General features: G+C 44.6%; 5 non-coding genes across 5 annotated transcripts; all 5 read left to right on the top strand.

Moving 5' to 3' along the window:
- Window positions 1-6,320: 6,320 nt before the first annotated feature.
- Window positions 6,321-6,393, top strand: TRNAR-UCG (transfer RNA arginine (anticodon UCG)). Its single transcript has one exon. It is a non-coding gene; the product is annotated as a tRNA-Arg (tRNA).
- Window positions 6,394-7,910: 1,517 nt separating this feature from the next.
- On the top strand, window positions 7,911-7,983 carry TRNAR-UCG (transfer RNA arginine (anticodon UCG)). Its single transcript has one exon. It is a non-coding gene; the product is annotated as a tRNA-Arg (tRNA).
- A 1,517-nt stretch (window positions 7,984-9,500) lies between these two features.
- TRNAR-UCG (transfer RNA arginine (anticodon UCG)) lies at window positions 9,501-9,573 on the top strand. Its single transcript has one exon. It is a non-coding gene; the product is annotated as a tRNA-Arg (tRNA).
- Window positions 9,574-12,000: 2,427 nt separating this feature from the next.
- On the top strand, window positions 12,001-12,073 carry TRNAR-CCU (transfer RNA arginine (anticodon CCU)). Its single transcript has one exon. It is a non-coding gene; the product is annotated as a tRNA-Arg (tRNA).
- A 1,550-nt stretch (window positions 12,074-13,623) lies between these two features.
- On the top strand, window positions 13,624-13,696 carry TRNAR-CCU (transfer RNA arginine (anticodon CCU)). The gene has a single exon. It is a non-coding gene; the product is annotated as a tRNA-Arg (tRNA).
- The last annotated feature ends 861 nt before the right edge of the window (window positions 13,697-14,557 follow it).

Below are 14,557 nucleotides of genomic sequence, written 5' to 3'. Positions count from 1 at the left end.
AAATCAGAGTTATCCATCAAACTTTATTCAAAACCACTCGCTGTCTTCAGGGGCTGGTGGGTGGGTCAAAATTGGCTCTTCGTTCCGTCTCGAGCTCACGTGCAGCGAGGAGGTGCAGCTTCAGAGCAAAGGAACAAGAGGATGCTTTCTGGTCTCGTTCCTCCTTTTATCCGTCTTCAGGGCGGGCGTACACCCACCCCTGCCTGCCCCAAGGGCGTGGCCAGCCGCGTCAGTGTCTAGGCCAACCCACTCTAGGGCGGGAAAAGGCGCGCCCCGGCTACGCCGCTTCGGGCATACCAGCCGAGACTCGCCTCCCGCCCAAGATGGCTTCCCGGGGGGATCGTGGTACTCTGCCATAAGTTCGGGGGGACCGATTGGTCGCCCCTTTCCATATGGCTGAGATACCCGCCACCCCCTCTCAACACAATCCCCAAGGATGGAAAACCGGAAACAGTTCTGAAGTTTTTGGAGACGGGAGGGAGTGACCCTCCCGGGCCGTATTTATTAAAATATGAAACAAAATTAAAACATTAAATCAACAGTTTCATATTATGTACAATTTCATTACCACATTGCGATGTTTGGCTAACCTTAACATATCCTCTAATACAAAGGTTCTCCTAGCCGAACTAACATCCTACCAAACAGTTACTTAACTTTTGAAATTGTACATCCTAACGTTTAAGGGCCAACGGCAAGGTCGTAACCGGTGTCAAGATCCCTAACCCAGACATATCCCCCTCACTTGAGAGGGGCGGCACGGAGGCATACCTCAAGTGCAACTACCAATTTCCCTTGACTTGACGGGGGCACCAATAAAACTCGACGCCACTTAAAGGCCGTACGAGGACTCGTGTGAGGTATCTAGAAGGTAGCGTAGACCCCCCCCCAAACCCCACACAACTTACCACATCTGCCGTCGCAGACGTCCTGGCCCCGGGAAATTCCCCAGGAGGGGGCTGTAACCCCTCCTACCCATGAAGGGGCCTTGACCGCCTTCCCTTTCCTTTCGGCGACCCATCCTTAGAAGGGACCGCCTCCCCGTTGAGGGGCCAATGGCCACCTCCCCCGAGCGCCCCCATCCGTAATGGGTGACACCCACTCATAGGGATCCTCCAATTAGTGCTCACCGATCATGACCTTACCGCCACAGGTCCGGATAGTTGACCGGCTATCCGGACCCCCCACCACACTCCTACCTAAAGGTCATGTTTTAACGTCTTCAGCCAAGCTATGTAGTCTCCTATGAGTAACTCATTCCCCATCCGAGATAAATGAACACCATCCCCCAAGTACATACTATCATCATTAATACATCCATGCGCGATAGAATGCAGTGCATTGGAACGGAACAACCTACTTACTTTGTTATTAATTTTCCTCACAGAGTGATTTAAAGCAGAGACAGAAAAAGCCCCCCGCCACACTTTTCGTGGGATCATATGGGACCACGCAATTGTGCACCCTGGAACTCTCCTCGCTAACCAACTTACAGTGGAAAGCATCGCCTCCAGGAGAAGTCGTCTACCAGTGGTGACCAAATCATTGCCCCCAAGATGTACTATGACTACAGACGGCGGTGACCTCGTCCGCCCTAGCAAACCCTCGAAAAATGATTGAAACTGGTCAATACAGAGACCGCCCTTTCCGTAGAAGGACACACTGTACCCGTATTCCCCAGCCACGTGCACCATGTCACCTGCCTTGAATACGTCCGCGGCACGCCTCACGTATGAGTGGCCCACGACCCACACCTCCTTTTTAACAGCCGGTGATGTCTGACCGCTGGCCCGGTGTTGGGTCGACTGCATAGTCCGCCCCGCCTCGTGGGCTTGCGTAACTGAAAACCAAACAAAAACAAGAAGCGTGAGTACATCATTACAGCTTCACAACATGTGCAAACGCACATACCTTTTATAACAGTTGGAGGACCAACGCCCCACACGTTTAACTTGTTCCACATTCAGACCCCTGGCTGTAGCCTCAGTAGCAGCCCCTATCCGAAAGGAATGAGTCCCAAACTCGCCCGGGTTCAAGCCCGCAGCTGTAATTGACATCGCAAGCACCCGCTGAAACTGAAACCTTGTCAGTGGGGTGGCGTCTGCGTGTCTCAACAAGGTCCCCCCCCATGATGCCACCCTTTGTGTCAAGTAATCCTCTAAACACCTCACTGGGCACATGGACGACCCGGGAATCCTGTGTATAATTATGCCGTCGCCCATCCTACTTTGATCGGTCTTGGACCTTACAAACGAGACCGTCATCGTCTCCCCTCTGATTTGAACGTGCTCTGCGCACAACCCTCCCGTAACATCCTGCTTGTTCCTCGCCACTAATTCGCATACCCGCATAGCTCCATGAAATGCTAGCGTAAAAGCAGCTCGGAATAACACTGTCTCAAAGTGAGATGAACATGTTGTAGGGAGTCTGGATAACAACTGGGCCAACCTATCCAAAACCTATCGGGCGCCTCTCGTCTACTCTGCTACCCTCAAGGCGTTGCCACCCTCGTAGCGCTTTTTGCACAGTGAAAGACGCTGTCGGGTCCTGTATCCCGTGAGCCCTAGCAACAAAAGAAATGGCAGCCCGATGCCTCTGGGCCGTGGCCACCGATTTCCCTGCCCGATGTAAAGACATCAAAAAATTCACTACCTATTCCTCCTGTCCCCAAAGCTCCCCTCTAGCAGTCCCCAAAAAAGGCTAAATAGGAAAGGAACGCCCCTTCATATGCCTTCCTCGTCCTGGGTGCTAAACTCTCTCCCACGAGGTTACGAAGCTCGGGGCACCGAGAGACCAGAAAGCTTCGGGAAAGGGTGCAGGCTCCGGGTCCGCTGTGGGAAGGAAACCCCAGAAAGCCTGCATACGAAAACGAGAAAGGGCATCAGCCGCCTGGTTCATTATCCCCGGGACATGTCTCGCTTTGAATAGTACATTTAATAGCATACATAATAGTACAATTTCCTTGAGCAGTCTCAAAATCCATTTGCATCGTGCTGCCTGGCTATTGATACACTCAACCACGGTCATATTGTCAGACCAGAATACCACAGAGTGATCTCTGAACCCTTCAGGCCACGTTCTCAGTGCCACCAAAATGGGGAAGAGTTCCAGGAAGGCAATGTTACTTGTCAGCCCACTGTCTCGCCACCATGCTGGCCATTTTTGTGCAGACCATCAAGTACCGAAAATGGCACCAAAACCTATACTCCCTGCCGAATCTGTCCATAGCCCCAGTTCCTCGGAGAACACGGCTGGTTTGTTCCAGACGACTCGACCATTGAAATCCGCCAGAAATGCCAACCAAATGCGCATGTCCTGGCGGACCTCGGCCGAGAGCCTTGTGCGATGATGGCCCTCCCTCAGTCCGACCATGGCTTGAGCGATCGAACTGGAAAAGGGGCGGGCCATTGGTATAACTCTTAGGGCAAAATTCAACTGCCCCACTAACTGCTGTAGCTGATGCAGTTTAACCTTAGTTTCACTCATACACATTTTCAGGGATGCCCTGAATTTTAACACTTTATCACCTGGTAAACGGAAACAACCTTCTCTGGAGTCTAACTCGATCCCCAGAAACTCGAGGCAGGCCGAAGGACCCACCGTCTTACCTGGTGCCAATGGCACGCCAAACTGATTCATTAAAACACAAAATGCATCCAAAGCTTGTCCACATTCCGAATCCCCAGCTGCCCCCAGGAACAAAAAATCATCAAGATAATGCATAACATGTTCAAAACCCGTCTTCCTAGTAAAGACCCACTGTAGGAAACAACTGAATTTCTCGAAATAGGCACAAGAAATAGAGCATCCCATCGGCATACACCTATCCATGTAATACTGTCCCTGAAACGTGAAACCCAGTAGCCGCTGATCGTCTGGATGTACCGGGAGCAACCGGAACGCTGACTCGATATCAGATTTTGCCATCAGCACACCGGGCCCCAGGCGATTCAAAATGGCCACGGCCTCATCAAAAGATGCGTACCGCACCGAACATATTTCTGGGTCTATCGCTTCATTTACGGAAAGACCACGTGGGGCTGACAAATTATGTATCAGCCGAAACTCCCCCGGGTCCCTCTTGGAGACCACTCCTAAAGGCGAACAAACAAAGTTAGCCACCGGGGGTACACTAAACGGACCAGCGACTCGACCTCGAGTAACCTCCTTCCGGATCTTTTCCTGTACCACGGTCGTATGCTGCAAGACCGATATCTGATTTTTGCATCTTTCCACACCCTGAAAGTCCCCTACTGGGATGCGGAAACCATATGAAAACCCGTTCCGCAACACCCCAGCAGAAGCACGATCCGGGTATTCACTGAGCCAGGGAATCATCGCCAAGGTATCAATCGGGGTAGGTAAAGGCGCCCCTCGGACTATGTTAGACCTGTTTGGCGCCTCCTCTACCCCCGTTATCACCCGTTTTGGCTCTGCACGTGGACTCAGGATGGGATGATTGCCCACACCCACTACATTCGTGTTTAAACTTGCACGATCCCTGGGGCCTAGTACATTTACCCCTGTTAAAATTCCAACACACCCCCTTTTTACCTGTATTACCGGTAGGCCTCGAGTGATTGTCGGTACCCGTACCTGATCGAAAGGGCGTCCCCGCATACTGACGGGAGGATTCGCCCACATTACTCCCTACCAATGGCACTTTCAACATACCAATCTCCTTCATTTTGGACCAGGACACAGAGTCATAACAATCCCAAGTTAAGTTTTTATCATGTTCTTTTGCTTTTCTGAAAAGATTATCATAGCAAAACCAATGATTACCCTCGTGTGATACCGAGTACCCCATGATCCGTGACTGATAACTCGGCAATTCAGGTAGCAATTCGGGCCTCCGTTCACCCAAGATCGATGTGAAAATCCCCCATGCCTTGCCCCAATTGCCAATGTTTTCATTAACCTTAAAGGCGGCCATCTTTGTGCGCCAAACACTCGGATGCATGAGATCCTTCTGATTTTTAACATGCTCCATCTCATAATGATCAGTAAGCAACGAGAAGATGTTCACATATTCCCCTGCCCATATCTTTTCTTTAATAGCTAAAGGAACATGCTGACCCAACCTCTCTCTTCGAGAGGGTGCGGACTCTTCCCTCGCAATCGGCAATGGCCGCTTACCTGAACTGGACGCTGTCTCTGCGACTGAAACCGTCCCCTGAGGCTTCCCTACAGCTGCGGCCGGCGTGGGCACCCTCGCTGCTTCACGAGTTTCCCGCAGTTGCTTCATTAACACCTGCGCGTCTACAGCCGTGGCGCCCTCGCTACTTTTACCCAACCACGCTGCTAATTGTGCTGCCAGCTCGGGCGGCATATCTTCCTCGGACACGGGGGTGACCACCACGGGAATCGGATTCCCTTCTTCCGGCACAGGAGTGGGTGCTTCGAGCGGGACACTGGGACCCGGGGTATCTCCCCCAGCTGCTCCTCTCCTGGGCCTCTTGCCTTTTCCGCCCGGGGCCGTACCCTCCAAAGGACGTTTCGGGCCTCCTTCCTCATTTTTATCCATCCGCCTCTTTAGGTCGGTCATCTCCTTCATGAGAACACGCAGCATCTGTTCGGTAGTCATTCGCTTTCCCGCCTTCTTCGGCATTCTCCTACCGAGTATCTGCAAAACAAACGAGAAAGATTACAACGCTCAAAATTGGCTCTTCGTTCCGTCTCGAGCTCACGTGCAGCGAGGAGGTGCAGCTTCAGAGCAAAGGAACAAGAGGATGCTTTCTGGTCTCGTTCCTCCTTTTATCCGTCTTCAGGGCGGGCGTACACCCGCCCCTGCCTGCCCCAAGGGCGTGGCCAGCCGCGTCAGTGTCTAGGCCAACCCACTCTAGGGCGGGAAAAGGCGCGCCCCGGCTACGCCGCTTCGGGCATACCAGCCGAGACTCGCCTCCCGCCCAAGATGGCTTCCCGGGGGGATCGTGGTACTCTGCCATAAGTTCGGGGGGACCGATTGGTCGCCCCTTTCCATGAAATGTATACAACCTTTGAGTGTGTGTAAATTGGCATATCCAGAAAGGAGCAGTTTGTACTACTGTCAAAACAGTTTCTCTCCACTTCTGGAAATATCCAGAGCTATGTGAGCATACAACTGATCTTTAATCTCATTAAGAAAGAGGTTTAAATGCAAAAAAGAAAACAAAAGCTTATCGTACTGGTGACATTCTCATTATATAGATTCCAAAAGAGTGTTTCATTGAAAGGAGCTGAAAAAACACAATGGGATGTAAACCTAAATAACTATGAATATCATATTTTCCATCCTTGCATACCACCTACATTATAAAAATAAGCACAGCAGGACATATGACTGCGTGGCCTAATGGATAAGGCGTCTGACTTCGGATCAGAAGATTGAGGGTTCGAGTCCCTTCGTGGTCGGTTTTTGCCAATGGTCACACAACTCAGCTTTCCGTTCAGAATGGAAGCAGGCTCTTCCAATACTTTTATAGCCATCATGTTCACATTCCTAATTATTCATGAAGTGGAGTACATACTGCACAGTCATTTAGATTGCATCTTCAGCCTAAAATCTTGTCCATTTTAGTGGCATTAAAAAGTGCTTCTATGTACACGCACTTATTATGTAATAGGTTTGCAGAATTTTGACTTGACAGAATGGGTTTTTAGCTTAAGGGTGTGTAGATGAAATGCAAGGTGTGTAAGTATGTGTTCATGGAGTGCCTTAAGTGTAAAATCTGTATGATTTGTGCAGTTAAAGTGCTAATTTTGCCTACGAGATAGAAAAGTACTACAGAAGAATTATAAAGGATTGGCACATTGGCTGCCTTTGCTGATGACACAGTTGGCTAATTTGTAAAGCATTGGTCTATTAAGTTGCAGAGTGTGGTTGAACTTGGTTAGGAGACTTGGTGCCTGTTTCTGTGTCCTGCTGAAGACAAGCACGGCTTGATACCACTGTCAAAGCCCAGTTTATTGAGAAAAGCATCCAGGAAAGAAGAAGTGTTGAGTCGAAAGTGGTTCTCCTCCAATTTCTCTCCACTTGCTCGAAATGCAGAGCCTCCATTATAGCACAGAACAGAGTGTTAAAGTCGGGGATGGAAGAGGATGAAAATGGGAAGTTTACTTATGGAGAGAACTGAGAAATGTCCTGTGTGCAGACACCAGTGTTTGACGATTGAATACATTTAAATAATGCCTCTAGAGTGCAAGTGTTTATCTGTGCCTCAGTGGCCTAATGGATAAGGCACTGGCCTCCTAAGCCAGGGATTGTGGGTCGAGTCCCATCTGAGGTGAAAACCAATATCCACTCTTACTTTTCCAGAAAAATGTATATATTTATTACATGCTTCCGCTCAGAAGCTTATGAGGTATTTGGAACTTTGAAATTGTACCATTTTACTTCTGTACTCTTCAGGGTCATGTTGGTGTTCTGAAACTACAAAGTAGATTTTTAAACACCTATCTTTGTCAGATGCAACTTTGACCCGGCAGAAGATATTCCTTTGGAAAAAATGATTTGAATTGGATTGGTGTAACTGTTGTTTCTAGAGGTGGTGACAGGCTTTCAGCTACTTGAATAGGGCAAGTCAGGATTCATGAAATGTATACAACCTTTGAGTGTATGTAAATTGGCATATCCAGAAAGGAGCAGTTTGTACTACTGTCAAAACAGTTTCTCTCCACTTCTGGAAATATCCAGAGCTATGTGAGCATACAACTAATCTTTAATCTCATTAAGAAAGAGGTTTAAATGCAAAAAAGAAAACAAAAGCTTATCGTACTGGTGACATTCTCATTATATAGATTCCAAAAGAGTGTTTAATTGAAAGGAGCTGAAAAAACACAATGGGATGTAAACCTAAATAACTATGAATATCATATTTTCCATCCTTGCATACCACCTACATTATAAAAATAAGCACGGCAGGACATATGACTGCGTGGCCTAATGGATAAGGCGTCTGACTTCGGATCAGAAGATTGAGGGTTCGAGTCCCTTCGTGGTCGGTTTTTGCCAATGGTCACACAACTCAGCTTTCCGTTCAGAATGGAAGCAGGCTCTTCCAATACTCTTATAGCCATCATGTTCACATTCCTAATTATTCATGAAGTGTAGTACATACTGCACAGTCATTTAGATTGCATCTTCAGCCTAAAATCTTGTCCATTTTAGTGGCATTAAAAAGTGCTTCTATGTACACGCACTTATTATGTAATAGGTTTGCAGAATTTTGACTTGACAGAATGGGTTTTTAGCTTAAGGGTGTGTAGATTAAATGCAAGGTGTGTAAGTATGTGTTCATGGAGTGCTTCAAGTGTAAAATCTGTATGATTTGTGCAGTTAAAGTACTAATTTTGCCTACGAGAAAGAAAAGTACTACAGAAGAATTATAAAGGATTGGCACATTGGCTGCCTTTGCTGATGACACAGTTGGCTAATTTGTAAAGCATTGGTCTATTAAGTTGCAGAGTGTGGTTGAACTTGGTTAGGAGACTTGGTGCCTGTTTCTGTGTCCTGCTGAAGACAAGAACGGCTTGATACCACTGTCAAAGCCCAGTTTATTGAGAAAAGCATCCAGGAAAGAAGAAGTGTTGAGTCGAAAGTGGTTCTCCTCCAATTTCTCTCCACTTGCTCGAAATGCAGAGCCTCCATTATAGCACAGAACAGAGTGTTAAAGTCGGGGATGGAAGAGGATGAAAATGGGAAGTTTACTTATGGAGAGAACTGAGAAATGTCCTGTGTGCAGACACCAGTGTTTGACGATTGAATACATTTAAATAATGCCTCTAGAGTGCAAGTGTTTATCTGTGCCTCAGTGGCCTAATGGATAAGGCACTGGCCTCCTAAGCCAGGGATTGTGGGTCGAGTCCCATCTGAGGTGAAAACCAATATCCACTCTTACTTTTCCAGAAAAATTTATATATTTATTACATGCTTCCGCTCAGAAGCTTATGAGGTATTTGGAACTTTGAAATGGTACCATTTTACTTCTGTACTCTTCAGGGTCATGTTGGTGTTCTGAAACTACAAAGTAGATTTTTAAACACCTATCTTTGTCAGATGCAACTTTGACCCGGCAGAAGATATTCCTTTGGAAAAAATGATTTGAATTGGATTGGTGTAACTGTTGTTTCTAGAGGTGGTGACAGGCTTTCAGCTACTTGAATAGGGCAAGTCAGGATTCATGAAATGTATACAACCTTTGAGTGTGTGTAAATTGGCATATCCAGAAAGGAGCAGTTTGTACTACTGTCAAAACAGTTTCTCTCCACTTCTGGAAATATCCAGAGCTATGTGAGCATACAACTGATCTTTAATCTCATTAAGAAAGAGGTTTAAATGCAAAAAAGAAAACAAAAGCTTATCGTACTGGTGACATTCTCATTATATAGATTCCAAAAGAGTGTTTAATTGAAAGGAGCTGAAAAAACACAATGGGATGTAAACCTAAATAACTATGAATATCATATTTTCCATCCTTGCATACCACCTACATTATAAAAATAAGCACAGCAGGACATATGACTGCGTGGCCTAATGGATAAGGAGTCTGACTTCGGATCAGAAGATTGAGGGTTCGAGTCCCTTCGTGGTCGATTTTTGCCAATGGTCACACAACTCAGCTTTCCGTTCAGAATGGAAGCAGGCTCTTCCAATACTCTTATAGCCATCATGTTCACATTCCTTATTATTCATGAAGTGGAGTACATACTGCACAGTCATTTAGATTGCATCTTCAGCCTAAAATCTTGTCCATTTTAGTGGCATTAAAAAGTGCTTCTATGTACACGCACTTATTATGTAATAGGTTTGCAGAATATTGACTTGACAGAATGGGTTTTTAGCTTAAGGGTGTGTAGATGAAATGCAAGGTGTGTAAGTATGTGTTCATGGAGTGCCTTAAGTGTAAAATCTGTATGATTTGTGCAGTTAAAGTGCTAATTTTGCCTACGAGATAGAAAAGTACTACAGAAGAATTATAAAGGATTGGCACATTGGCTGCCTTTGCTGATGACACAGTTGGCTAATTTGTAAAGCATTGGTCTATTAAGTTGCAGAGTTTGGTAAGCATTGGTCTATTAAGTTGCAGAGTTTGGTTGAACTTGGTTAGGAGACTTGGTGTCTTTTTCTGTATCCTGCTGAAGACAAGGACGGCTTGATACCACTGTCAAAGCCCAGTTTATTGAGAAAAGCATCCAGGAAAGAAGAAGTGTGGAGTCGAAAGTGTTTCTCCTCCAATTTTCTCTCCGCTTGCTCGAAATGCAGAGCCTCCATTATAGCACAGAACAGAGTGTTAAAGTCGGGGATGGAAGAGGATGGAAATGGGAAGTTTACTTATGGAGAGAACTGAGAACTGTTCTGTGTGCAGACACCAGTGTTTGACGATTTAATACATTTAAATATTGCCTCTAGACTGCAAGTGTTTATCTGTGCCTCAGTGGCCAAATGGATAAGGCACTGGCCTCCTAAGCCAGCGACTGTGGGTTCGAGTCCAATCTGAGGTAAAAACCAATATCCACTCTTACATTTCCAGAAAAATTGATATATTTATTACATGCTTCCGCTCAGAAGCTTAAGTGGTATTAGGAACTTTGAAATGGTACCAATTTACTTCTGTACTCTTCAGAGTCATGTTGGTGTTCTGAAACTACAAAGTAGATTTTTAAACACCTATCTTTGTCAGATGCAACTTTGACCCGGCAGAAGATATTCCTTTGGAAAAAATGATTTGAATTGGATTGGTGTAACTGTTGTTTCTAGAAGTGGTGACAGGATTTCAGCTACTTGAATAGGGCAAGTCAGGATTCATGAAACATATACAACCTTTGAGCGTGTGTAAATTGGCATATCCAGAAAGGAGCAGTTTGTACTACTGTCAAAACAGTTTCTCTCCACTTCTGGAAATATCCAGAGCTATGTAAAGCATACAACTGAGCTTTAATCTCATGAAGAAAGAGGTTTAAATGCAAAAAAGAAAACAAAAGCTTATCGTACTGGTGACATTCTCATTATATCGATTCCAAAAGAGTGCTTTAATTGAAAGGAGCTGAAAAAACACAATGGGATGTAAACCTAAATAACTATCAATATCATATTTCCCATCCTTGCATACCACCTACATTATAGAAATAAGCACAGAAGGACATATGACCGCGTGTCATAATGGATAAGGCGTCTGACTTCGGATCAGAAGATAGGGGGTTCGAGTCCCTTCGTGGTCGGTTTTTGCCAATGGTCACACAACTCAGCTTTCCATTCAGAATGGAAGCAGGCTCTTCCAATACTCTTATAGCCATCATGTTCTCATTCCTAATTATTCATGAAGTGTAGTACATACTGCACAGTCATTTAGATTGCATCTTCTGCCTAAAATCTTGTCCATGTTAGTGGCATTAAGAAGTGTTTCTATGTACACGCACTGAATATGTAATAGGGTTGCAGAATTTTGACTTGACAGAATGGGTTTTTAGCTTAAGGGTGTGTAGATGAAATGCAAGGTGTGTAAGTATGTGTTCATGGAGTGCTTCAAGTGTAAAATCTGTATGATTTGTGCAGTTAAAGTGCTAATTTTGCCTACAAGAAAGAAAAGTACTACAGAAGAAATATAAAGGATTGGCACATTGGCTGCCTTTGCTGATGACACAGTTGGCTAATTTGTAAAGCATTGGTCTATTAAGTTGCAGAGTGTGGTTAAACTTGGTTAGGAGACTTGGTGCCTGTTTCTGTGTCCTGCTGAAGACAAGGACGGCTTGATACCACTGTCAAAGCCCAGTTTATTGAGAAAAGCATCCAGGAAAGAAGAAGTGTTGAGTCGAAAGTGGTTCTCCTCCAATTTCTCTCCACTTGCTCGAAATGCAGAGCCTCCATTATAGCACAGAACAGAGTGTTAAAGTCGGGGATGGAAGAGGATGAAAATGGGAAGTTTACTTATGGAGGGAACTGAGAAATGTCCTGTGTGCAGACACCAGTGTTTGACGATTGAATACATTTAAATAAGGCCTCTAGACTGCAAGTGTTTCTGTGCCTCAGTGGCCTAATGGATAAGGCACTGGCCTCCTAAGCCAGGGATTGTGGGTTCGAGTCCCATCTGAGGTGAAAACCAATATCCGCTCTTACTTTTCCAGAAAAATTTATATATTTATTACATGCTTCTGCTCAGAAGATTATGAAGTATTAGGAACTTTGAAATGGTACCATTTTACTTCTGTACTCTTCAGGGTCATGTTGGTGTTCTGAAACTACAAAGTAGATTTTTAAACACCTATCTTTGTCAGATGCAACTTTGACCCGGCAGAAGATATTCCTTTGGAAAAAATGATTTGAATTGGATTGGTGTAACTGTTGTTTCTAGAGGTGGTGACAGGCTTTCAGCTACTTGAATAGGGCAAGTCAGGATTCATGAAATGTATACAACCTTTGAGTGTGTGTAAATTGGCATATCCAGAAAGGAGCAGTTTGTACTACTGTCAAAACAGTTTCTCTCCACTTCTGGAAATATCCAGAGCTATGTGAGCATACAACTGATCTTTAATCTCATTAAGAAAGAGGTTTAAATGCAAAAAAGAAAACAAAAGCTTATCGTACTGGTGACATTCTCATTATATAGATTCCAAAAGAGTGTTTAATTGAAAGGAGCTGAAAAAACACAATGGGATGTAAACCTAAATAACTATGAATATCATATTTTCCATCCTTGCATACCACCTACATTATAAAAATAAGCACAGCAGGACATATGACTGTGTGGCCTAATGGATAAGGCGTCTGACTTCGGATCAGAAGATTGAGGGTTCGAGTCCATTCGTGGTCGGTGTTTGCCAATGGTCACACAACTCAGCTTTCCGTTCAGAATGGAAGCAGGCTCTTCCAATACTCTTATAGCCATCATGTTCACATTCCTAATTATTCATGAAGTGGAGTACATACTGCACAGTCATTTAGATTGCATCTTCAGCCTAAAATCTTGTCCATTTTAGTGGCATTAAAAAGTGCTTCTATGTACACGCACTTATTATGTAATAGGTTTGCAGAATTTTGACTTGACAGAATGGGTTTTTAGCTTAAGGGTGTGTAGATGAAATGCAAGGTGTGTAAGTATGTGTTCATGGAGTGCCTTAAGTGTAAAATCTGTATGATTTGTGCAGTTAAAGTGCTAATTTTGCCTACGAGATAGAAAAGTACTACAGAAGAATTATAAAGGATTGGCACATTGGCTGCCTTTGCTGATGACACAGTTGGCTAATTTGTAAAGCATTGGTCTATTAAGTTGCAGAGTTTGGTAAGCATTGGTCTATTAAGTTGCAGAGTTTGGTTGAACTTGGTTAGGAGACCTGGTGCCTTTTTCTGTATCCTGCTGAAGACAAGGACGGCTTGATACCACTGTCAAAGCCCAGTTTATTGAGAAAAGCATCCAGGAAAGAAGAAGTGTGGAGTCGAAAGTGGTTCTCCTCCAATTTCTCTCCACTTGCTCGAAATGCAGAGCCTCCATTATAGCACAGAACAGCGTGGTAAAGTCAGGGATGGAAGAGGATGAAAATGGGAAGTTTACTTATGGAGAGAACAGAGAAATGTCCTGTGTGCAGACACCAGTGTTTGACGATTGAATACATTTAAATATTGCCTCTAGACTGCAAGTGTTTATCTGTGCCTCAGTGGCCTAATGGATAAGGCACTGGCCTCCTAAGCCAGCGATTGTGGGTTCGAGTCCAATCTGAGGTAAAAACCAATATCCACTCTTACTTTTCCAGAAAAATTGATATATTTATTACATGCTTCCGCTCAGAAGCTTAAGTGGTATTAGGAACTTTGAAATGGTACCATTTTACTTCTGTACTCTTCAGAGTCATGTTGGTGTTCTGAAACTACAAAGTAGATTTTTAAACACCTATCTTTGTCAGATGCAACTTTGACCCGGCAGAAGATATTCCTTTGGAAAAAATGATTTGAATTGGATTGGTGTAACTGTTGTTTCTAGAGGTGGTGACAGGCTTTCAGCTACTTGAATAGGGCAAGTCAGGATTCATGAAACATATACAACCTTTGAGCGTGTGTAAATTGGCATATCCAGAAAGGAGCAGTTTGTACTACTGTCAAAACAGTTTCTCTCCACTTCTGGAAATATCCAGAGCTATGTAAAGCATACAACTGGGCTTTAATCTCATGAAGAAAGAGGTTTAAATGCAAAAAAGAAAACAAAAGCTTATCGTACTGATGACATTCTCATTATATAGATTCCAAAAGAGTGCTTTAATTGAAAGGAGCTGAAAAAACACAATGGGATGTAAACCTAAATAACTATCAATATCATATTTCCCATCCTTGCATACCACCTACATTATAAAAATAAGCACAGAAGGACATATGACTGCGTGTCCTAATGGATAAGGCGTTTGACTTCGGATCAGAAGATTGAGGGTTCGAGTCCCTTCGTGGTCGGTTTTTGCCAATGGTCACACAACTCAGCTTTCCATTCAGAATGGAAGCAGGCTCTTCCAATACTCTTATAGCCATCATGTTCTCATTCCTAATTATTCATGAAGTGTAGTACATACTGCACAGTCATTTAGATTGCATCTTCTG

Source organism: Lissotriton vulgaris, chromosome 5 (genome assembly GCF_964263255.1).
Source record: "Lissotriton vulgaris chromosome 5, aLisVul1.2, whole genome shotgun sequence".
In the NCBI taxonomy this organism is placed as follows: domain Eukaryota; kingdom Metazoa; phylum Chordata; class Amphibia; order Caudata; family Salamandridae; genus Lissotriton; species Lissotriton vulgaris.
The sequence above is the reverse complement of the archived record's forward strand: the minus strand, read 5'-3'. Positions and strand labels throughout refer to the sequence as shown.